Source organism: Scyliorhinus torazame, chromosome 6, assembly GCF_047496885.1.
Source record: "Scyliorhinus torazame isolate Kashiwa2021f chromosome 6, sScyTor2.1, whole genome shotgun sequence".
NCBI lineage: Eukaryota > Metazoa > Chordata > Chondrichthyes > Carcharhiniformes > Scyliorhinidae > Scyliorhinus > Scyliorhinus torazame.
In genome coordinates this window covers 152,630,919-152,654,707 of record NC_092712.1, presented here as the reverse complement: position 1 = coordinate 152,654,707, position 23,789 = coordinate 152,630,919, and the positions used below count along the sequence as shown (strand labels likewise).

The following is a 23,789-nucleotide window of genomic DNA, read 5'->3' as shown; positions in this document are numbered from 1 at the left end:
ACACAGGCACTCCAACTCTCCTCGCGCCGCTTTATTATCATTTCTGAACCCCCGCGTCAGCGCGTCATTGCCCGCAGGCGCCCAATCGCTGCGCGCCGTTCCCTATGGAACACCACGCCCCTTTCCCCGTGCCCTCGTCATGACCACACCCCTCGCATTTTTTTCTCCCCGGGATTGCCGGACCAATCGGAGCGCGGGAAGCCAGGCGCGGCCACAGGGAGGGAAGGGAGGGGGGGGACGGCCTGGAACTTGTGCGCGTGAGAGCGCCCCGCTGACGCACGGCATTGACGCAAGTGGTTGCTAAATTTAGCCACACTGGGCCAATCCATCGATTGAGATAGCGCAGATCTCATTCATTTCTGGGGCGTACCGTTTATTTTAGGAACTATTTTTGTGATCCAGTGAAACCAAATATAGTTGTGGATAGGTATTTTTAGTCGTAGCTATCTCGATTGGTTAATGTTTAGAAACACTCTTGATTTTTTTTTTAAACATAACCTAATTACAGCTACTAATGGAATAATTATTATGTTAAATTCTCATAATACCCGATTTATTTCAGATACAATACTCGGAGGCGTGAGTGTTTGGGATAAAACCGATTGTACAATTTTCACTTATCGCGGCACCTTTATGGATTGTGTTTATGTGTACAGTGGAAGTATTATTTTGGACGGGATGCGGCGAAAACATACATTTTATTTTAGTAAGAAATTAGAAAACGGAAGTTGGAATAAATCTTGCATTGGGGGATTTATTAAATCTTGAACTGTTGAGATTCTACCTTTTAATTATTTGAACAAGATACACATTCTTGTAAATATGCCAAAACGCCTTTGCTTTCACAAATTTATTACGCATTATACGCCTTGCGTATTTTTTTTCCCCTTCAAAAATGCTGCGGAGACTCATTGCGTTCGAGTTATTGCTTCATGGGTTGTTCCGTTTTTTTGTTTTAAAGTGAGATTTTTTTTGGAAAAAGAAACTGTGTCTTAATTCCATTGTTGCATGAAGGCGGTTGACCAATTGCTGGCAAGTGGTGTTTCGGAAGCATCGCGGTTTGGCAGCTTCACCGCAGCGCCTGAGGCTTTTGGCAGGTGAGTGAGGTGGTGAACCCTTGTTCCACTTTATAAATAGGCAGACGGAAGGGAACGTTCCTATTTACGCACAGGCGCGGATTACGTAAAGGAGCGTGGTCACAATCAGGAGACGTTTGGTGACGCAGGCACGCCGCCATCACTGTTAGTTCCGGCTCGCGTTCCAAAAACAAGTCTCAGCCTCAATTCTGGAGATTGCATTTTACATAAATGTTTACATTATGCAGATTTTATTTCTGATTTAAAATTCTACACACAAAAAAATGAAAGACATGTGATGCCCGCTTCAACGGCCCGAGGGAGAAATACACTTTACTTGTGCAAAGCTGTGACTTCACGGTACTAGATTTCTGTGGTGAGTAGAAAGCATGAGGTTCTTTTTAATGATCTCGCCTTATCAAGTCTTTTTTAAAAAAAAGAGAACTTGGAAATACCCCATTAACCCCATTTTATTTCTGAAAGCACAATGCACTTGGATTCACCATAGTGACAATATTCACATTCAAACAATGAAATTGCTATTAATCAGTACAAGGAATAACAATTATTGCATTTTAATATAACCATATACTTTCCCTCATTGTACTTTACAATGTTTTGGAATGAGGGGAAAGAAAAGCACCGCCAGATTTTCAACATGCTCAAAAGCAACAGAAATAACGAAGCATGGAGTAGATGTTACTTAATAAAGCCAGCTGTACAGTTTCCATAGGCGTCTCAATGATAGAAAAAACGAACAAAACAATTTATCAATGCTTCCAATTGCCAGCATATTTTTGCACTTCATTTTATACAGATTATCACAAGTTAACATTTCAACAATGTCAAATGTGAGCAGCTTTGAATTTATAGGGATCGTTTCTTCAATGAGTTTTGGAGGCATGGGATTGACAGCAAGGTGGTTATCTAAGTGAGTGGCCAAAGTCACATCACAAACTGTTAAGTAAAACCAGATATTTGTACCTTTCTCTGATAAATAATTTGTTTTCATTTTCTGTTTCAGTTTCAATTGCTTTCTTTACCTGCCAACTTGAACTATCAGCATGGATGCTAACTACCAACAGATCAGTAGAAAATGTAATACAAGGTTACATGAAGTACTGCATGAGCAGTGTGTTACATAACACATTGCAGAATAAGAAAACTCGCATATCAAGCTGAAATGTTAATGGTTATTGTTCTGTTAGGTTAGTGTAAATGATTTAAGATTTGCTCTCGGCTTTTATTTATACAGTGTCTTATCATGACGTCTGGATGCCTCTATACACTTTACAACCAAATAAATGCATTGTGAGATGTAGTCACTTTATGTGAAAATGCACAAGTATCAATTGTGTAAAGAATGATCAAAAAGTGACATTTGCAAGATTTAAAAAAAATAATAAAATACTCTAGACTGGTCCACTTCTGAAAAAAAAGTATTCACCTCATAAGTTGAAGTGATGTTTTTTTCTTTTGCTCTTGACCTGTTATGTATTTATGTTATTTCTTATTTTAACTTGTAAGATTAGCATGTTGCCATGAAATTAATGCACAGTGCCCTTTTACAAAAACAGATACATGCTGTTTCACCTTTTGAGAGTTACTCAGTTTTTGACCATTTTGTGATGGTGTAGTTGACAGTATTTCCTGATGCTATCCATATCACTAATACAGACTGTATCCAAACTTTAGGAATAACAAGTGCAGCTTTATGAGGGCATTCTTACTAAGTTCTTTAATAGGAATCTGTTAATGATCTTATCTATGATGTAACCACCAATAGAAAAGAGTTCTTTTAGAAGTCTTAGAATGTCAAAATGCAGTGTGTCCCATTGATGTGTGACCCAATTTTCTTATATTTCTAACAAAATATACAGGGTTTTCTCCATCACAAGTAATGAAACATCTATTCCAAATGGAACTGTTTGCTAAAAGGTATACACTCAGAAATCTAGATTGAAAGACCTATTCTATATATTCCACTTTCTCTTTCTAAACATAATTTACTCAGTCATTCATTTCTGGTTTAATCATTGTAATTGATAAAGAGGAACTAGACACGCTGGTTTATTTTAAAGACCACATTTTACAACCCAAATGATACTGAAGCACTACTGTTCCGCTCATTTTGCTTACTAGCACTGAAACGTAATGTTTTTAACTTGCGTCACTCTTTGACCTTTGTAACAGATTATAAATTGATGGGATGTTTGGAGCTCCATTAAAAAATTAAATATAATTCTACACTATACTGTATTTAAAAAGTAACATTCATGCACAATGGCTTTGGAAGCATGGAGAAAATTAATGTGTTTACTCATCAGTTTAATTATTAGAATTAAAGCTCATTGTTAACTGTGCTGCTTGCATATTGCAAATTAAGATACTTCTCCTCAGAAGTTCAATTAAATATTCAAAACTTCTTATTTGTTTTTAGTAATGCCCAATATTTCAAAACCCATGAGCCACAATAATGCTGACATTGTTTTCTTCTGCACTTTTAAAAATATATATTTGAAATAAGTTAACATGGAGCAGACCAATGTAGACATTTTGAAAAGCTGGGTGACAAGTCATTTTTGACACAAACCTCAAGAGACTTTCAAAGAAGTCCACATAATATCACACTTTTTTTGCAAATTGGAAATATAACAAAAATCTAATAAATTAATATAGTTATTTTTAATGTTGATGGCACGAAATGTGTTGTATATGCTTGTATTTTCAATAATGCACTTATCATTTTGTATGTCCATATAATTTCTCCCGAGGAAGGTTTTTCTTTCATTTTTTCTTTCAGTTTAATATAACCCATCCCTGTGCTGGCTATGGTAGTTCATGGACGCTTACCTCCTTACCTTGCCCCGTGTTTAATGCTGAGTGGAGCCCCCAAAGGTATACAACCAATTCTCTCTCTAATGGAAAGAGATGCCTATGGGCCTTTATGGTTTTTCGCTAATGACCATACCATAATAGTTTCTATGGCGATCTCATGATTTTATGATTTGCACTCAACAGTGAAAGCAACTTATATACTGCCTGTAATGTAATGAAATGTCACAGGAGTATTTTAAAACAAAAGTGCAAGACTGCATCACATAAGGAGATATTGGATTAGATGACCAAAAGCTTGGACAAAGAGGGATTTTAGAGAGTATCTTAAAGATGGAAAGTGAGGTGACGAGCTGTAGGGAGGAAATTCCAAAGCTTGGGCCGCGGCAACTGAAGGCGCAGCCGCCAATGATGGAACAAATAAAATTGAGAATGCACAAGAGGACAGGGAGCAGATTACAGAGATGATGATTGGGGGGGGGGGGGGGGGGGGTAGTTGGCAAAGTCATGGAGGGTTTTGAAAACAAAGATGAGCATTTTAAAGTCAAGATATTACTTGGCCTGAACTCAATGTAGGCCAGTGATCACAGAGGTGAGGTGATAGGGAATGGGACTTGCTGTGAGGTAAGAATTGGGCAGCGGAGTTTTGGGTAACCTCAAATTTGTAAAGGGTAGAATGTGGGACACCAGCCAGGATTGTATTGTAATAACCAAGGCTAGAGATAATTTATGCATTAACGAGGTTTTCAATAGCAGATGAGCTGTGATGAGTGAAGTTAGGTGATGTTACAGAGGTGGAAATATGCGGTTTTAGTGATGGCATAATATAGAATTGGAAGGTCATCTCAGCATCAAATGTGATACCACAAGGTTGAGTGCAGAATAGCTTAATGTTGCTGGGGTGAGGGATGGAATTGATAGCTAAGGAACAGAATTTGGAGTGGGGACTGAGACAATGGCTTCGCCCTCTGAATACCTAACTGAAGGAAATGTCTGTTCATCCAATACTGGAGATGGAATAAACAATCTAATAATTTAGAAACAGTGGAAGAGTTGAGAGAGGTGGTAGCAAGGTACAGCTGGGTATTGTCATGTGAAAACTATCACTGCTTTTGGATGATGTCACCAAACGGTAGCATGTAGGTGAGTAATAGGAGGGGAAGATAAGTCATTACCAGTGATTCTGAGTACGCTTAGATAGATACAAATGATCAAGAAGGAAACACATTTTTGACGAAGAAATTGATTTAAGTTTACTTGAAGGGAGTGAATGGGCTCCCTGCTGCGTTACAGGACTCGACTTGAGTGATCTCCCTACACAGGGGTCCTGAAGCAGAAGTATATTCTAAAATATCTTGCTGCCGCTGAAACCAAAGCGACAAGGGGCAGTATATGAAGCAAAGTAGACTCCTCTGAAATGAGGCAACAGGGACGCATTATCGAAAACCATTAATGTTCAATATCGTTCCCCATGCCTTATCTCCGAAGACTTCACTGCTGAGGAAAGACTGTTCATTTGCATGCACTTATGCAGCACACCAATCTAAATCATTAAGTCAGTGGCAATTCTAAGTGCACTTAGAACGATTCAAATATTGTCATTTGAAATTGCTGGTATTTGGGAAACGCGCGCGTTGTCCGGTAGGCGTAGGACAGAAGTAAGCGCCGCTCACCAACTAGTTTTTCAATGTCAATAAATCCAGGCGGGTCCTGAGTCCTAAAGTAGAGCGATTGATGTGCGTACATGGTGGATTTAATTTATATAAACAAGAACACCGATGTTGTAGCCTCCCTCACATAAAACCGAGGTAATCCTGCTACAAAGAGAAGTTCACCGCTCGACGTTCACCAGCTTTTCACATGAGCCGTCACCCCCTAAACAAGGGTCACTCATTTTAGACAGAGCTGGAATGAAATGGGATGGAATAAGATCTTTATGAGCAACGCCATGTTTGGGGAAGACATTTGAAAAACAACTGCATTTGTACCATAGCAGGTAGAGTGATTTTAATTATCTCAATCTGCAGGATAGTGGGCTATCTATCTCAAGTTGGCATTCTTATGACAGGAACAAGACCAATATGAAGACAGAACAGAATGTGCTCTCTCTTCATGACCTCCCAGATCCTGAAATGCTGCAATGAACAGCCTATGAAATGCCCTGAGATCGTTCTTCGCTTTCTTTACAGTTTATCATCCTGTAAATTATTTATTGGGCAATCTGCAAATGCGTGAAACATTTACGGATCTAATAATATTTAAAGCTCATATTACTACCCCGGGTTAATTACAAAGTTTCGTGTGTGGGAGTCTCCCTACAAATATTGGTTTATTCCTTAGGATCCTCTTTTCCGAATCGTAATGCCAGCTAAAAGAAACGAACATCAATGTTATTGCAGATGGCATGTTTTAAGTTAGTGTACAGCAACATTCCCGACGTGCTAGTAAGGGAATGAGAAAACACTGAATTATTGTGCACGCTCAGTGCGTCTTTCTCGAGGTGGATGGAAGTGTGATTCTGTGACAATTGACAAGTTTAGTGATTTGGAGATTGGCCATCCCACCCCCGAAATTCGGGCTCCATTCTCACCCAGACCAACGTCCTATACAAAATGCGTCTGGATAGTTTCCATACACTAATTGGCTGTCTCACTCACAGAAGTTCTAGGATGACTGCTGTGGTAAATGGAGACGATGCTATGATAGATTGAAGAAGGGCTATTCAGCAATAAAACCACAAATTGCGGAAACTGTGCAGATCTGGAAACACCCATGGAGGAGAAAAACCGTGGAAACAACCGTTTCTCTATCCACAGTTGCTAGCAGACCTGATAGGTATTTCTGGCACACTATTTTTATTTCACATTTCCAGCATCTGCAGCATTTTGCTTCTGCGTAGATACTTTTCCAGGTTTGAGGCGATTTTGGCAGAGCTTTCCTCTGCACCAAAGTGAGTGGGGAATATTTGATGCTGACGCTGAGTGTTTGAATATCCTTCGCTTGATTAGAGTAAACACATAAAATACATAGTATGAGTTTTTAATTTGGGTTCCCTTAGGATTCCCTATTCTCTATGAATGGCCAATTAAGACTCACGGTGTTCTCCATTCCTAAAGTTTTCAAATTTTGGTTACCTGGGCAAATGTTGCAATGATGTGATTGCCATTACAAGAACACAATTGTCTTGCTTAGTCATTCATTGTTTGTATGTACATCCTTTATTCACTATTAAATTTAAGCCACCTACTCACAATATCCCCACAAAATAACAAGGATCCCCTTGAAAACTGATTACTGTTATGCAGTTATACAGAATGTCATTAGTCCAGTACACAATTACAGGAACACAGTTATTACTGTTGGGTCACTGCTTTATCTAACAAATCACATATAAATGCGAATTCTAATAGCATGAGAAGGTTTTAGAAATTTCACTTGGACATTCAAAGTGATTCTTTACAAGTATTCCACCAAATTAAAAATTTAGATGGTGCCTATAGTTTTAAAAAGTGTCACATTTCCAGGGAAGATCAAGATACCTGAAATCATGTTAGGCATATTTTCTTCTCACATCTGATTTAAAAAAAAACTAGATGTGAATGCAAACGGTGTTTTTTTTTTTGATAAGCAATTTTATTAAGGCATTTTGGCATAGTAAACAACAACAATACAAAACTGTGCAAAGAACAATCAACATAGTGCAAAAACCAGCTCCCCTCCTACAAGGACCCGCCCAACTACCCCCTAATCTACGTTACCCTAACCCCCCTCCCGCCCCCACCCCCCTGCTGATGATTAATTTTCCACGAAGAAGTCGATAAATGGTTGCCACCTCCGGGCGAACCATGACAGTGACCCTCTCAGAGCGAACTTAATTCTCTCCAGACCGAGAAAGCTCGCCATATCCGATAGCCAGGCCTCCAACTTCGGGGGTTTTGAGTCCCTCCATGCCAGCAGAATTCGTCGCCGGGCTACCAGCGAAGCAAAGGCCAAAACGTCAGCCTCTCTCTCCTCCTGGAATCCCGGGTCCTCCGCAACCCCAAACATTGCCACCTCTGGACTTATCACCACCCTTGTTTTCAGTACCCGGGGCTTAACGTCTGCGAATCACTGCCAGTACCCTCTGAGTTTTGGACATGCCCAGAACATGTGGACATGGTTCGCTGGTCCTCCCGAACATCTGGCACACCTGTCCTCCAATCCAAAGAATTTACACATCCGGGCCATTGTCATGTGGGCCCGGTGGACGGCCTTGAATTGAATCAGGCTGAGCCTCGCGCATGTTGCAGTCGCGTTAACCCTGCTCAAGCCTCCGCCGTAACCAGAGCTGCCAAACTGGTGCCCCTGCACGAAGCGGCCTCCATCCGCCCCCAAACCGACCCCGCACCCACCATTCACTTCCTTATCATAGCTATGTTGGCCGCCCAGTAGTAATTACTAAAGTTTGGCAGCGCCAGCCCCCCCTTCCCCTTGGTTCCTCTCACGCATCACTCTCCTCACCCGCGGGGACTTTCCCGCCCACACAAATCCCACAAACCATTTTATTAACCTTGAAAAACGACCGCGGAATGAAAATGGGGAGGACACTGGAATACGAACAGGAATCTCGGGAGGATCGTCATTTTAACCGTCTGCACTCTCCCCGCTAGTGTCAGTGGGAGCGCATCCCACCTCTGGATTCGACCCTCATTTGCTCCACCAGCTGAGATAAGTTCAACTTATGCAACTGGCCCCAGTCCTGCGCCACCTGTATCCCTAAGTATCTAAAACTGTCCCCAACTAACCTAAACGGCAGCCCCCTCAACCTACCCTTCTGGCCCTTCACCAGGATTACAAACAATTCACTTTTTGCCATGTTCAGTTTGTACCCTGAGAACCGGCTGAATTCCTTCAGGATTATGCAAACGGTGTTTAACCCAAGCCATTTATTTGTTCTGAAAAAGTGGGATCCATCATTATCTTATAAAGTCTGGCACTGGAACTGGAGAAAGGATGTGGAAATGGCACAAAGAAAGGAAGTTAGGACAACTTTTGTTCAAATAAAACCATTAAAAAAGTTTATAACAATTCAATTTATTACCCAATACTTAGAGAGAATTGGCACTCGATCACTTACCAAACCACTTAGTCCTATTACGTAGGATTATCCACTGGCACTGATATGTGAGAACTATACAGAGTGCAATATTATCAGTAACATAACTTCAAATGGATAGCGGAAAGGGAATTACAAGGCAATAACTCAGTCAAGGTAATGACATCATAGTCTCCAAGGGAAGCGAGATGCCCTTCAAGCTTGTTGCAGTGACCATAATATCTCTTCAGCCATTATTGCAACTTAAATAACCTTTGGATAGAAGCCCAACTTTTATTTCCCTTATGAACTTCTCATATTTATGCAGAGGTTAAAATTGTCGTAATGTGCTGCCCTACAAGTCCTTGTCATAATTTGCCCTCCGCAGAAGCAAATAGTTATTAAGGATACAATGCATTGATGGATACATTGTATAATATATCATGTAAAACATCATGTAGGGCAAAATGAATAATATAAATTTTGTTGTCAAAATCCAAATGTAACTTTTACATTTTAAGATAATAACTTCTATTGTCTGGTTTTCAGTTGTGTGCTTATTATTATGTTTGCCACATTATTGAATAACCTTTAGTCTCTGATTGCTCCCTGCAAGGACCTCCCAACTCCTTTAAAAAAAATAAAATTTAGAGTACCCAATTCATTTTTTCCAATTAAGGGGCAATTTAGCGTGGCCAATCCACCTACCCTGCACATCTTTGGGTTGTGGGGGCGAAACCCATGCAAACATGGGGGGAATGTGCAAACTCCACACGGTCAGTGACCCAGAGCTGGGATCGAACCTGAGACCTCGGCGCCGTGAGGCAGCAGTGCTAGCCACTGCGTCACCATGTTGCCCTCGACTTCCCAACTCCTTGGATTAAGCATCTCTTGGCTTTTGGCTCATGCAACAGTAAAGCCACTCATAGTAGGAGTAACTTTATTATTGTAATATTAACCTTAATGAGCACAAATATGTACACCTGATGAGTGGGCGTGAGGAGTGATGAGTAACACAAACTCAATGATGGGAGGGGGATTTTAAAACTACAGAAGGTAATTTCAGTCCCAATTAGATTATTAACCGCTATTCTATCCTTGACCTGAGGCTGCATCAGGTGGATGTGTATCACATCACATCTGCTGATCAGCTTGTTGATGTGAAACATGGAAGCAAAATTAATTGGTACAACTGAGTTGAGATAGCTAATTGTGACTCAGTGGGCCACTGGGTCCCCCATGTAATTCCATCCCCCCTGCTTGGAAGGCACCTTCAGATTAATGATGGGGCCATGTTTATCACTTGGGTCTGCCTGCGGCAAAAGCAGATGATTGACCATGTGTCTGAGCACTCTAAACTGAGAGCTGACTTGCAATGTACTTTATCATTGTACTTTTGCATAGGAACAAGAGTATGCCATTCAGCCCCTTGAGCTTAGAAAACAAGGGTGATCTGTACAGGAACTATATTTACCTGTCATTGCTCCATTTAACTTACCTTTATCAAACAAAGTACTGATTTTTGTCAATTGATCCATCATTCACCGCCTTTTAGGAGAGCAAGTTTCAGATTTCCACTACCTTTTGTGTGGACAAATGGCCCAGCTCTAAATTTAAGATTTAAGACCTTTTGTTCTTAATACCCTGATCAGAGCAGATAGCTTTCCTCTATTTACTCGATAGAACCTTTTTACATTTTAAGTACCTTGATTAGGTCAACCATAAACAAACATAGTTTTCCTGATGTGGTCTGATCAAAGCTCGTACAATTGAACCATAATCTCCTCACTTTCGAATTCTAAGCCCCTGAGATTCAAATATATTTAACAGGGTTTGAGTACCTAATTATTTTTTCCCCAATTAAGGGGCAATTTGGCGTGGCCAATCTACCTACCTGCATATCTTTGGGTTGTGGGGGTGAGACCCATGCAGAAACAGGGAGAATGTATAAACTCCACATGGACAGTGACCTGGGGCGGGGATTGAACCTGGGTCCTTGGCGCCGTAAGGCAGCAGTGCTAACCATTGCACCACCATGCTGCCCATTTAGCAGAGTTTTAATAAATAAGACCAAAATAATTCAATTTGATGTTTAAGAAATCACAAACAGTAAATAACTCTGCAGTACTTTATGGTAGACATGCTGTGGCTGAAGAGTGACTGGCAATAGTTCACACTTTTTCCTTTGCTCACTTTGCACTATTGCCCATTAGCAACTGCTGAAGGGAACATGTCAACAACTTAGACATGGCTTTATAAGTAAAATGTTACCATGTGACCTTGTTTTGGAATTTATTGGGAAACATCCACTTTTAAACATTTTGAATCATACATTGTTGTAGAACCACAATTTTAGAATAATAATGAACATTCCCAAATTAAGATATGGAAAAACATTGCTGCAAATAGTTGCATCATTTTCATTTTTGTTTCTTTCATCTTGTAGGTGAACTTGCACAAAAGCTATTTGATCAATTGATTTTGACGCCATTTAATAATGTCAGACAATTTTGTCAGGGTTGCCCTGTTTGTGATCCCAAAACTGAATATAGGCAGGTAGGATTGGCTCTTGATAGTGTGATAACATGGCTTAAGTTCTGACAATGCTTTGTTGACAATAAAAGTTTATTAAAACCTAATAGCTAATACTTCCATTTCACAATACACAGCAGTGGAAAAATGCTTCTATTTTAAAGTCAGACTTTGGATAAGGCAAATTCAGGCCTCAATATTGAATGAGATTTCATCAAAATGACAGGGAAATGGTTTGGTGTTCCATGCTGCTGTATCATCACTCAAACTCAAACAATCCCTCATTGTGAAAGCACATAGCTGCCCTTTACAACCCAGTCAATGAGAGATTAGCTTGCCTCAGTGACCACCACTCCCTAGAACTGCTTAGTGGAAAGTGACAGTGCTTTGGTATAACAGCAGGATGGCTCTGAAATTCTTTAGAATGAGAAAGTCTAGCAGAGGCCTCTTTCACCAGTTTTCTTCACTAGCTGGACGTTCGTGCTTCAACAGCGTGTTATACAGGGCAGCATGTGGCGCAGTGGTTAGCACTGGGACTGCGGCGCTGAGGACCTGGGTTCGAATCCCGGCACTGGGTCACTGACTGTGTGGAGTTTGCACATTCTCCCCATGTCTGCATGGGTTTCACCCCCACAACCCAAAGATGTGCAGGTTAGGTGGATTGGCCATGCTAAATTGCCCCTCAATTGGAAAAAATAATAATTGGGTACACTAAATTTATTTAAAAAAAGGAAAAAAATATAATAAAAAATAATGTGTTATACTACCACCTGCTATAAGACAATTTAGAATGGACAATAAATGCCAGGAACAAATAAAATAAGTTGCATCCTAAAGCCTCGCTTCTCTTGGCCTTGACCTCGGCCAAGACCAAAATAGAATCCTTTTATCTGTAGGGCACTTTAAGGTTCTTCACTTTCTTTTGTGCTGCTGCAGTGGCCTCCCACTTCTTTTACACAAGTGAGCTCCTTCTTGGTGGTAGAAATCTGACTGGGTACTTGTGTGCATATCAAATAATCTCTGATCCAGGAAAATGGGTCCCATTTGAGGTCAACTAAATCGGGCAGAAGTGCTTCTCAACTGGAACTGCTACCTCGGTAATGGAAATCTAGATCTTTCTGCCAGCTGCCCCTTAGAAATTTCTCAACACTTGGTATGATCAGTTAGTTTGCTGCAGTATCTTACTGTGAAATTAGGGTGCACAGCTTCCATTACAGTGATACTCTACATTCAGTATTGATTTATTTGAGTAGTGAAAGCTGATTTAACTCAGTGGAGTTTTCAGTGGTTGACTGTGGACAGAGCTGGAATAAGATTATGCCAACTTGATAGGTTGTTCTACTGGACTGAATCACAGACATCAGGTTATAAAGAGCTCCATGTGTTATACAGAGAAAATAGAAATGCACCCGAATTGTGGAACCCAAATAATTAAAAAATAGTATGATTTAGCAATACTGTGGTAGATTTTTGTCTTCCGTTCTTGGGCAGTAATCATCAGACAGTGGGCTAAATCGCTGGCTTATAATGCAGAACACAGCCAGCAGCATGGGTTCAATTCCCGTACCAGCCTCCCCGAACAGGCGCCGGAATGTGACGACTAGGGGCTTTTCACAGTAACTTCATTGAAGCCTACTTGTGACAATAAGTGATTATTATTAGAAATTTCCCTGCTCTTGTCTCTTACTATCTGTAGTTAAGTATCATCCATCCTTTAATTGTGCCACCTGCCATGAGTTAGGTGAAAACACCATTGCTCAAAAGTTAACAAAACAGTGAATTTCAAAGCAAACGCCATGGCCTGAATTTTATACTGGAGGTGAGCTCTGGGCAGAGGGGCTGTTGTGATGTTGGGGAACCTGAAAGAATGCGTTTTCTAAATGTCCTGCTAACTTCAGATTAAATGTTTTGCTGTTGGACGCTGCACACAACCAGCCTGATTGACAAGCTGATCTGTAGAATAGGAAGACTTCCTCGCAAGGCTGGGGCTTAGGAGAGCAGTTATCGGGGGGAGGGAATCTAGAGGATGTGGTTCACTGGTTAGATGGTTGGGCTTGGAGGAAGCATTCCATCTTCTCCTTCTACCCAGAAACAGTGCCATGAAAGCACTCACCTAATGGTTTGGAGCATCCCACCTCCTTTCGACTGGTTTAGGAATGCTGGCTGTCTGTAGTTAAAATAGAATGACTTGTTACAACAAATGCAAGAAGCTTCATTATAACAATGACCAACATGAATCCTGCAAGCAGATCAGTTACCAAACCTAAAACTGAAACGGCATTGATTTGGTTCCTGTTCCAGAAGTTTTGCATTTTAACCAATGTCATGACCCTTAAACAAAGCATTTTTGGGATTTAAGGTTCAGCCCGTGAAATGAATGATGCTTTAAAGTGCCCAATTTCTTTTTCCAATTAAGGGGCAATTTAGAGAGGCCGGTCCACCTACCCTGCACATCTTTGGGTTGTGGGGGTGAGACCCACGCAGACACGGGGAGAATGTGCAAACTCCGCAGTGACAGGGACCCGGGGCCGGGATCGAACCCGGGTCCTCAGCGCTCTGAGGCAGCAGTGCTAACCACTGTGCCACCGTGCTGCCCCAACGCTTGGACTTCTAGTTCCCCAATTTTCACCTCCCTTGAATTTCATGATGAGCTAAGGATTCACAGAAAGCAATTATCTTTAGTTCCTCCGCCAAGTGAGTTTAGAGAGTGAGTATTTGAATATATGACAATTCAAATAACTAACAACTCAAATAATTATTTCATCCAGACCAATCACCAGGGACATTGTTGTAGATTAAATTCTATTCTAGGATATGGGATTTCAAGATTTTCTTCATTTTAAGATTGCATTTTATAAAACCTGTTTTCTGTGAAAATCAAAACCTCTGGTCATTTGTAGAAAATTTGCAACCTCTGTCCATACTGAGATTTCCAGCTTCTCCGCATGTGAACAAGTGTTCCAATTCTGGGCATGTATACTCAGCGCTTGATCTCTGCATACCATGCATACAGGAGTTGAGTACAGGAGCAAGGATAGCTTGCTGCAGCTGTACAGAGCCTTGATGAGACCACAACTGGAGAATTGTGTGCAGTTTTGGTCGCCTCAGCTAAGAAAGGATATATTTGCCATAGAGGCAGGACAGTGAAGATTCACGACAGATTCCTGAGATGGCAGAATTGTCATTGGAAATTAGAAGAATGAGAGGGGATCTAATTGAAACGTATAAAATTCTGAAAGGACTGGGCAGACTGGATACAGGGATGTTATTTCCTCTGGCTGGGAGGGGGGTCCAGAGAAGGGGTCACAGTTTCAGGATATAGAGTAGACCATTTAGGACTGAGATGAGGAGAAACCTCTTCACTCAGAGAATGGAATTTTCTGTGGAATTCTCTAACGCAGAAGGCTGTAGAGGCCAAATCACTGAATATATGTAAGGAGAAAATATAGATTTCTAGACTCTGAAGGTGTCATAGAATCATAGAATTTACAGTGCAGAAGGAGGCCATTTGGCCCATCGACTCTGCACCGGCCCTTGGAAAGAGCACACCACACCTCCATCCTATCCCCCTAACCCAGTAACCCCACCTAACCTTTTTGGACATTAAGGGACAATTTTAGCACAGCCAATCCACCTAACCTGCACATCGTTGGACTGTGGGAGGAAACTGGAGCACCTGGAGCAACCCCACGCAGACTGGGGAGAATGTGCAGACTCCGCACAGACAGAGACCCAAGCCGGGAATCGAACCTGGGACCCTGGATCTGTGAAGCAACAGTGCTAACCACTGTGCTACAGTGCCGCCCACGTGTCTAGGAGTCTGGATATAGTGCTGAAGTATGGCGTTGAGCTGGTGGATCAGCCACGATGATGCTAGGTGGAGCGCGGTAGCATTGTGGTTAGCACTATGGCTTCACAGCGCCACGGTCCCAGGTTCGATTCCCGCTTGGGTCATTGTCGTGCGGAGTCTGCACGTTCTCCCCGTGTCTGCGTGGGCATCCTCCGGGTGCTCCAGTTTCCTCCCACAGTCCAAAGATGTGCAGGTTAGGTAGTTTGGCCACGCTAAATTACCCTTAGGTTAGATGGGGTTGCTGGGTTATGGGGATAGGGTGGAGTTGTGGGCTTAAGTAGGTTGCTCTTTCCAAGAGCTGGTGCACACTCAATGGGCCGAATGGCCTCCTTCTGCACTGTAAATTCTATGATTCGATGAATGGCAGAGCAGGCTCAAAGGGCTGAATGGCTTATTTCTGCTCCTATGTTCTATCTTTCTATGTTTCATACACTGAGCTTTCTTTACGTGTGCATGAAAGCAGATTAAGGGAAACCTTAAGGCAATTTAAAGAGGAGTGTCTGGAGACAAGACGAGGCACTGATTTCTGTTGAGCAATTGCTGACACATAAACAGGAATTGGGTAACACTGATTTTCAGTGGGAAATGTTGACAGTCAGCACATATGATTTAAATGAAGTTCTCACACATTGCACAATGCAAGCAGGGATCTGGCACCATACATCTCCATCCTGTTTAATTTCTGCTGCTCGGCATGCCTGTGCCTATTACCACAGCCCATGCAGAATGGAAACCGCCTGCTTATTTTTCTTTTGAAGAGTTAAAAAAAAAAAATATTTATTAAAGTTTTTTAACACAATTTTTCTCCCTTACAAACAATAACCCCCCCCCCCCCCCCCCCCGTAACAAAATAACAAGAAATCGCACTGAGCAAGATATATGCATGACAAAATGATATATTTACATAGCTTTGTACACTGGCTCTCTCCCGCATGTGCCAGTTTCCCCAACCCTTCATGTTATCTCTTGCTCATCCACCCCCCCAGGCTACCCCCCATTCCCCATTCCCCCCCCTTCCCAGGACGCCCCCCCCCCCCCCCCCCCCGGGTTGCTGCTGCTGCTGACCGACCTTCCTCTAACGCTCCGCGAGATAGTCTAGGAATGGTTGCCACCGCCTGTAGAACCCCTGCGCAGACCCTCTCAAGGCGAACTTAATCCTCTCCAGCTTTATGAACCCAGCTATGTCGTTTATCCAGCACCTCCCAGAGGTACTCCCACTCTACTCGGTTAAAGGCCTTCTCCGCGTCCATAGCTGCCACTATCTCCGCCTCTCCCCCTCCGATGGCATCATTATCACGTTTAAGAGCCGCCGCATATTAGTGTTTAATTGCCTGCCCTTTACGAATCCCGTCTGGTCCTCGTGGATCACCCCCGGGACACAGTCCTCGATCCTCGTGGCCAGCACTTTTGCCAGCAACTTAGCATCCACATTGAGGAGCGAGATCGGCCTGTACGATCCACATTGCAGTGGGTCCTTGTCCCGCTTTAGGATCAAAGAAATTGTCGCTTCCGACATTGTCGGGGGCAGGGTCCCCTCCTCTCTTGCCTCATTAAAGGTCCTCACTAGTAGCAGGGCCAACAGGTCTACGTACTTCCTGTGGGACTCCACCGGGAACCCGTCCGGTCCCGGGGCCTTCCCCGCCTGCATACTCCCCAAACCCTTGCTCAGCTCCTCCAACCCAATTGGTGCCCCCAAACCAGCCACCTCTTGCTCCTCCACCCTCGGGAATCTCAGTTGGTCTAGGAATCGTCTCATCCCCTCGTCCCCCGCTGGGGGCTGGGATTTGTACAGCTCTTCATAGAAGGCCTTAAATACTGCGTTTATTTTCGTCGCCCTCCGAACCGTGGCTCCCCTTCCATCTTTGACTCCCCCTATTTCCCTCGCTGCCATCCTCTTACGGAGCTGGTGTGCCAGCATCCGACTAGCCTTTTCCCCATACTCATAGGTCGCCCCCTGCGCCTTCCTCCACTGTGCCTCCGCCTTCCCTGTGGTCAACAGATCAAACTCCGTCTCGAGCCGTCGTCTTTCCCCAAGTAATCTTTCCTCCGGGGTCTCTGCGTATCTCCTGTCCACTCTCAAAATCTCCCCCACTAACCTCTCCCTTTCCATGCCCTCTGTCTTCTCCCTATGAGCCCTGATGGAGATGAACTCTCCCCTGATCACCGCCTTCAACGCCTCCCATACCACCCCCACCCGCACCGCCCCGTTGTCGTTGGCCTCCAAGTACCTTTCGATACACCCCCTCACCTTCCCACACACCACCTCATCTGCCAGAAATCCCACGTCCAGCCGCCACAGCGGGCGTTGGTCCCTCTCCTCTCCCAGCCCCACTTCCAGCTAGTGCGGGGCGTGGTCCGAAACGGCTATGGCCGAATACTCCGTCCCCTCCACCCTCGGGATGAGCGCCCTACCCAGAACAAAGAAATCTATCTGGGAGTAGGCTTTGTGCACATGGGAGAAAAAAGAAAATTCCCTGGCCTGCGGCCTTGCAAACCGCCATGGGTCCACTCCCCCCATCTGATCCATAAACCCCCTAAGCACCTTGGCCGCCGCCGGCCTCTTTCCAGTCCTTGATCTGGAGCGGTCCAGTGCTGGGTCCAACACTGTATTGAAGTCCCCTCCCATTATCAGGCCTCCTATCTCCAGGTCTGGAATGCGCCCCAACATGCGCTTCATGAATCCTGCATCATCCCAGTTCGGGGCGTATACGTTTACCAACACCACCCACGTGCCTTGCAACCTACCACTCACCATCACGTATCTCCCTCCATTGTCCGTTACGATAGTCTTGGCCTCAAATGACATCCGCTTTCCCACCAATATTGCCACACCTCTATTCTTCGCGTCCAGTCCCGAGTGGAATACCTGTCCTACCCATCCCTTTCTTAACCTGACCTGGTCCGCCACCTTCAGGTGTGTCTCTTGGAGCATGACCACGTCTGCCTTCAGTCCCTTTAAGTGCGCGAACACTCGAGCCCTCTTCACCGGCCCATTCAGGCCCCTCATGTTCCACGTTATCAGCCGGATTGGAGGCCCCCGCCCCGCTGACTAGCCATCTCCTTTTCTGGGCCAGTCCAGTGTCCGCGCCTCCCTCACCCTCCAGTCCCCCAGCCGGGGGACCCCCGTCCCGACCACCTCTTCTGTGTCCCATTCCCTTTCGGCCAGTGCAGCAGCAACCCTTTTTCCCCCCCCTCCCCCCCCTCCCCTCCCCCCCCGCTAGACCCCTGTCTAGCTTTTTTGCTCCCCCCATATCACTCCCGTAAGTCAGCTGACTCCTGCTGACCCCGGCTTCCCCCGCCGTCCCTTTGACCTCCCCGCGTGGGAGTCTCCCAATCAATATGCATTCCTTCGTTCCACTTCCCGCCTTTCTTCCCGCACGCGGGAAAAACCCCGCGCTTTCCAAAGCCCGCCCCCTCTGGCGCAGCTCCTGTCGCGGCCTTGTCTCTCTCCCCCAGCCCATGTAACATTTCCTGCGTGTGATTGACCCCCTATATACAACAACCATCACACATCAAACCTCAAACATCCCCCCCACCCTCACAAACCCTCAGTTAGAGTCCAACTTTTCGGTTTGCATGAAGGTCCACGCCTCTTCGGGCGTTTCGAAGTAGTGGTGTTGGCCGTTATATGTGACCCACAGTCGTGCTGGCTGCAGCATTCCGAATTTCACTCCTTTCCGGTGCAACACCGCTTTGGCCCGGTTGAAACCCGCTCTCCGCTTTGCAACCTCCGTGCTCCAGTCCGGGTATATTCGGATCTCTGCATTGTCCCACCTGCTGCTCCGCTCCTTCTTGGCCCATTTCAAGACCCTCTCTCTGTCCGTGAACCGGTGAAATCTCACCACCATCTCCCTTGGTGGCTCATTTGCCTTGGGCTTCCTCGCCAGCACCCGGTGTGCCCCGTCCAGCTCCAGCGACCTCGAAGGGGCCTCCGCGCCCATCATCGCCCCGAGCATCGTGCTCGCGTATGCCACGGCATCGGCCCCTCCACTCCTTCTGGGAGACCCAGGATTCGCAGATTCTTTCTCCTCGACCTGTTTTCCAGGTCTTCGAGTCTTCCCGCCCACCTCTTGTGTAGCGCCTCGTGCTCCTCCACTCTCACCGCCAGGCCCAAGAGCTCGTCCTCATTCTCACTGACTCTTTTCTGTACCTCCTGGGCCTTCTGGGTCATCCCTCGTCCTTCAATTGCCGACAGCATAGGCGCCAGCATCTCCTTGCGCAGCTCCTTGAAGCAGCACTTGATGAACTCCTGCAGCGCCGGCCCGCACTCCGCTTTGTCCCCGGCCGCCGCCATTTTGTTTTTTTCCCTCGCTTCTCTTGCTGCCCCAATGCCGCTTTTTTGGCCGTTGCACATCTGGTCCTGTCCATAAAAGTTGGAGGGGGACCTCTCTCTTCACTTCCCCACGGGTTGTCTTTGAAAAAATTCCGTTGGGGCTCCTCCAACGAGCCCGAAAATCCGTAATAGCGGGAGCTGCCGAATCGTGCGGCTTAGCTCCGCATAGCCGCAACCAGAAGTCCTTCTTTTGAAGAGTTGCGGCACAAGCTAACATTACCAGATATAGTTTTCAATGAAAACTCAGTTTAAATCTACGTATAGAGTAAACCTATGTGAACAATCTGCAAACAAGCATCAGATTTCTTCTCAAACCCTTAAATTATGAACAGAATAAAAAAAAAAAAATTAGAGTAGCCAGTTCTTCTTTTCCCAATTAGGGGGCAATTTAGTTTGGCCAATTCACCTACCCTGCACATCGTTTTTGGGTTGTGGGGGTGAGACCCACCCAGACATGTGGAGAATGTACAAACTCCACATGGACAGTGACCCAGGGCTGGGATCGAACCCGGATCCTTGGTGCCGTGAACTGTGAACAGGATTGATGGTTTATCAATGATTTCTACATGTGACAATTTTAAACAAAGAATGAAATTCTCTTGGATATAACAGAACTTCAGTTCTTTTGGAATACAGATTATGTTGGTGGACAATGAACCAATTGAAATGAACAAGTATATAGGTCATAAATTCTGATTAAATTTCCTTAGTGAATCAATTTTCAAAATGACTGGATGGGATTTAATGGTGCCCCAGAGACTGGGCTGGCAGATGGCATGTATGAAAAATCAGGAGGAATGTCAGGAGGTTGGTGTGCCCATTATTTTCCTGTCGCTGCTGGCATTTTACGAGTGGGAGTAAGATGGAGGACGTCCCTGCCACACTGAGGCCAATTGAGACTCTTAATTAGCCAACTAAGGGCCACTTAAGGGCCTCTTCCCACCCGCTCCTGAAATTTACCAGTCATGGGTGGGAACTTAGCCACATGGTGTAGCCACCTGGGTTGGCCACTTCCCGACTTAAAATGGAGATCCGCAAAGAATGCAGGGAAATTCAGCCAAGCCAGGAAAAACTAGGAGGTGCAAAGTCCCTTTGTATTAAAGCTTGCAGAAACCCAGACAGCACTGAAACTAGCAACCATCTGCATATTAATGAGCGATCCCCGGGAACAATTGAAACGTTTAAGGTGAATAAGGCCAAGCCAGACTCCTCGGCGCCAGCAGGAGCCAAGACAAAGGAAGGCCAACGGACACTCAGGAACTGCCCAGCGATCAGGGAACGGCTTCAGTATTGGAGAAATCGATCCAAGTGATCGGAACGTAGTCCAATCATTTGGAACCAGATACGGGGTCCGCCCCGAAAGGCGCGAAGCCCCTGGGGACTATAAAGTAGAGTCCCCAAGTTCAATTTGTTCTTCTTGGCAGGGTCACTGAGCAGCTCGAAACAACCCTTGACAGTGACCTGCCTAGCTGCCGCATCAACCAAGTAAGTCTCCAGTCAACGCACGCTACGAGATAGGCGCTCCTAGCTACCAGTCCATACCAGCTTTGAATCCCGCAGACTCAGAATCGAATGAAAGGCCATTTGTTCCCCTGACCTGGTGGGCCAGTCCCAAAGCTAAGTATAGGCCTTATAGTGTTAGAGATAGTCTAGTAAGTAGAGTTTATGCATGAGTAGTGATTGCCTGTGTATAATAAATGTGTTTTGATTTGAATCTTACTAATTGGTTTATTGAGTTATTGATCAGCACTTGAACTTGAACCTCGTGGCGGTATCATAAAGATACCTGGCGACTCTCGAGCAAAGGTTATAGAAACAGAGCAAATTAAGTAAAGACACAACGAGCAACGAATTAAGAGCCAACCAAAGTTAGCAACATTTACTGGCGATATTCTGACGGGACCCAATTTAGAAGTGGCCTAACCACTCCGGGAGAACCCAAAATTTGAATTGAGAATCCAATTGGGAACAAAAAAACCACAAGTGTTCAAGCAGTTCTGATCAATCCTCATAATTCGGAAGTGTGTGTATGCATGCGTAACTAACAGGGCGATAAGGTAAAACTGATAGATTTTTGTTGCGAAAAACTGTCGGGAGTTTAGCGAACGCCGTACCCGTGTTTACAGCACCACCTTAGCACCCCTCATTCCAAATTTTAAAAGAAAGCATTCAGAAAGGAAAAATGGCAATGAAGGCAATGGAATGCCTTATGAACCCCCAGGAATTCGAGGTCGCAGCGACCAGCAATAGCGTAGGACAGTGTACCGTTTGGGAAGAAGAGATCAGAAAATATCTCAAAGGGAAAGGATGGCCCCTTTGGAGTGAATTCTGTGAGAATGAGGAAACAGGACCCGGAAGTATAGGATATACTTGGTGGGAGAACCTGTCAGAGATCCATAAGAAAAGCTTAGGGAAAGCTCGCAAGCTGATGGCAATCGTGTCCTGTTTGGCAAAATTGCGAGGCACAGAGGAGGTAGTTCGGATGCTCTGCAAAGAGATAGAAGAGAGACATCGAATGAGCAAGGTCGATGTTAGTGAGGTCGAGAGAGAGAATATAGATTTAAGAAGGAAGTTGGCAGTAAATGACGGAGAGGTGGATGATGTCAAGTGGGCACACCAGTCTTGTCTAGCGCATCTGAGCAGCTTCCAAACTCAATACGATAAGACCTATCAGGACACGCAACGTGCAGTCCTGGTAAGAGAAGGGACAGAGAAACAGGTAGAGGCGTTGCAAAGGCAGTGCAGCGATCTAAAAGCAGCATTAAGAGCACTCCATGCTGCCACCACAGAGCACAGACAAAGCTCAGTGGATCATTCAAAATGCCGGAAGCAGATTGCGGAACTGCAGTCTTTGCTTTCAGTGCAAAATGGGTTTCAGAGCACCTTTGGATCGCAATTAGATGAGGAAGACGGCCCTGATTGGCAAGAATTAAACAAAACCGTGCATCGGTATGTTCAGGGAGCATGTGCGCAAGGAAAGCCCCAAAAGAGAAAAGCACCCCAAACCCCCACAGAGCAGATAGATCAGGCACCCATGAATCCAGTCACTACCCACCGCACAGTCACATCGGAAGGAGACGCGGAATTCCTTTACACCACTCCCTTAACCATGACCCAATTACGGGACGCGTGCGAAAAGATCACACCGTTCCTCCCCACCTCAGACCCTCACCACTTCTTTGCTAGAGTGAAGCAGCAGGTGACCATGTACGGCCTGGATGAGTGTGAGCAAGTGAAGATCACAGTTTTAAGCTTAGACCCTTTGGTTGTAGCAGCCCTTCCCAACCCACAGAATGTAGGAGGAGGCACCCTTGCAGAGATGCACATGGCGATCCTAGATGCATTCGGCTAAAACAGAGGTGACCCAGTAGAAGGCCTGAATAAGTGCAGGCAGAAGAAAACCGAACACCCCACAGCGTTTGCTGGACGCCTGTGGATTCATTTTACAGCCGTTTTTGGAAACATAGACCATTTGTCCCCAGACAATATGGCCAAATGGACCCGCACCCTTATCTCCCATGCCACAGAGACAGGAGAAAAAGCCTGTACCAATTATGACCCCTCGGAAGAAGCGCGCAACGTAAAATGGGTTTAAAAAAGATTGTCCCGCACCTGGGAGCAATCTGTCCACAACAAACCTGCAATTAGAAAACCCGAAAAACAGCAGGCAGAGGCAGATATCCAAGCAGTTAAAGCACACCAGAACCCCGCATTGGTGAATGAAGGCAGGATTTCATGAACTCCCACAACCTTTCATTTGACCCAGTAAATCAATGTGTCTGGAAAATGACAAAGTCAGCAAGAGCCCCCCCACAACACTCACAGTAGGTGAGCATGCAAATAAGATTAGCACAGTTGGCGAATTTTGGTTCGACCTGACCACGATTAGTGCAGACAAACAGGTTAGGGCAGTTCTTCAGAAAAACAGGACCGCATTTGCAAGTCATAAGCATGACTGCGGCAGAATGGCTGGTTCTGTTCAAATAATAGGACCTGACCCAAGACCCCAGAAGCAATACGGATTTCCTCAAGAGGCAGAGGGAGAAATCTCAAAGGTTATTAACAGCTTATTAGAACAAGGTGTACTTA

General features: G+C 44.8%; 1 long non-coding RNA gene across 1 annotated transcript; it reads left to right on the top strand.

Moving 5' to 3' along the window:
* Nucleotides 1-306: 306 nt before the first annotated feature.
* On the top strand, nucleotides 307-3,328 carry LOC140425075 (uncharacterized). The gene is made up of 2 exons (XR_011947757.1): nucleotides 307-1,452; nucleotides 2,101-3,328. It is a non-coding gene; the product is annotated as an uncharacterized lncRNA (long non-coding RNA).
* The last annotated feature ends 20,461 nt before the right edge of the window (nucleotides 3,329-23,789 follow it).